Raw genomic sequence first — 2,400 nt, forward strand, 5'->3', positions numbered from 1 at the left:
ATCTGTCTTTGTTCCTTCCATCCCTGCCTTTGGCCTTTCCCCCAAGCATTTCATAACGATCCTGCATCATCTTAACAGTCTCCTGTTTAATTCTGGTATTTCAATGGTGCAAAACTGAGAGATTCAAAAAATTAAACTCCATGGTGGGCTATGCAACCTAAAGGGACTATTGCACAAAGGAGAACAGGATTTACAATGAGGTGTCTGAGAAGGAAACAACTAAATCATTCACCTTTGATAGTCTTAGGAGTAGGTAGTTCAGAAGTTTTGCACCAGAGCAACACCTAAAACATTCACCTTTGATACTCTTTGGGGCAGCTGATTCAGATGAATCAGGTTTTCTGGACCTTCGTGTTTATTCTGAAGAACCATTAGCCAGATATTCTTACAGTGACGACAAATCTATTCTGCATGATTTCCTCCTTTTAGAGCTGCTTATTCAATAGAATTTTCATTAGCCATCTCATTTGGCCAAGCCAGATGCATTGGCAAGGGCTGAGAATCCACTTAGTGGATTCCTCAGCTACTCATCCAGCAGCATGCATTGAATTCCTCAAGCAGAGATGATACTTTTGATTGTTGCATGTTTCAGGAAACCTGGGAAAATTCATTTATTCCCACCACATTTGTATTAATTTGCATAGCTTTTGGATTCTCTGCACATAGATGCTATCTTTTAATTCCTCCCATTTTTTATTTTGCATACAACAATATGCATAGAGATGTGCTTGTGCACTTTCTTGCATGGGAAAAAATCTTCAAATATGTGTTTTTTCCCCCACATCTGTGCCAGGCTGTGGGGAGGTGGCAGGCAGGCCCTTGGCAGGATGCCCATATCACTGGTGATGGTTGCCTTCCAGCAGGAGCCCCTCTGACTGTAGGTGTTGGTCTGCTCCCACCTGCTCCTTCTCACAAGCACAAGACTGCAGGCTGAGCAGTGCTGCATCTAGCAGTGAAAAAATGGCTGTAGAAAAGAGGCTGCTATGTTGCAAAGATGAGGCACACAGCCCTGAATATACAGGAAAATGCCTATCATACAGATCTCATGTTCAGTGCAAGAGACTTTTCCGCTCTGCTCGTGGGTGCAAAAGGGATGGGTGCACAAACATGGCTCAATGCAGACTATTTGGGCCTTGAAATCATGGCTCTGCCCAAGAAAAACACGTCATTTGCTGAGAAGTCATTGGAGAAGCTGAAGGAAAGATTATCTTTGGTAGGTCATAACCATTTTCTCTGTATTTTTCCTTTGGTGATGGGGAGAGAAGGGAGCAGGGAGCTACCAGAGGAAAGCTCATCAGGCAAAACTGACGCTGCTGAGCTCTCCCTTGGCTGGAGCAAAGTCTGTGTTAAAGTACATTCGCATCTGCTGCCATCCAGAGCTTGGGGAGGGAAACTGTCCGACTGCTCTGCCAGACTTTGGTTTTAGTTAAATACAAAACTTGGACTCTGGACCTGGGCGAGTCAAATCTTCCTTTCCTGCAGTGGCCCCGGGAGGTTACCCACACCTTGTTCTCAAGAGACAGCTTCTCAGGTTTTCTGTGTCAGATCTGTTCACTGCCAACTCCCTCACATGGTTATATGCTTTCCCCCTTTTCTTTCTCATTCTTGTGCAAAACATTTAGGAAATGTAAGGAATTAAATACTTCTCCATCTGTGATTTTCATGTAGGACTCTGGGTCCAAGGATGTGTCTGGGGCAAAGTCTGTTTCTCCCTCACGTCCCCGGCTGCATATTGGAGCACAGTGGTACCTCAGAGCTCACTCACCATGGAAGTCTCTGTTCGCTGTTGGCCAGTGTCAGTGTTGCGATACAGCCCATTATAGACCCTGAAATACTTTGTCCTGGGATTGACAGGTAAGCTGTTGTTAATACATATTAGTTTCATCAAAGGGGGCATAACAGGAGTGGCATTGCTTAAATAAAAGGTTTATTTTGCAAAATGCTTTCGGTTTGTAAACAGGAGAAGCAGCAGCCACCAGGATCTGGGGCTTCTCACGAACAGGGCTGTGGAGCTGCGGGGAATCCACCCAGGGCTTGCTGCCACCAGGCTGTGCCCTCCTTGTACCTCTGAGTAAGGGCAGGTTTTGGTACTTATGCACTGAGAGACATTTTCTGCAGCGGCTACTTCCTCAGGGGTGTGGATGTGTGTGTACACGAGGGCAAAGGTGTGGATGCTTCGCCGCTGGTAACCTGGACCGGCTTCAAACACGACCGGGCCCTACGCCAGAACGCAAAATGGCGGCTGCCAGTGCCCAAGATGGCCGCTGCGCAGCCTCCCTCGTGACGCAGCCGTTCCGGGCGCCCTCCGCCAAGCGCTTCACGCGGCGCCGCCGCCGGTCCCGGGCCCCGCCCCCTCTGCGGGGCGGAATCGTCACGTGACTCGGCGGCTGGGCCAATCGC

Source organism: Heliangelus exortis, chromosome 8, assembly GCF_036169615.1.
Source record: "Heliangelus exortis chromosome 8, bHelExo1.hap1, whole genome shotgun sequence".
NCBI lineage: Eukaryota > Metazoa > Chordata > Aves > Apodiformes > Trochilidae > Heliangelus > Heliangelus exortis.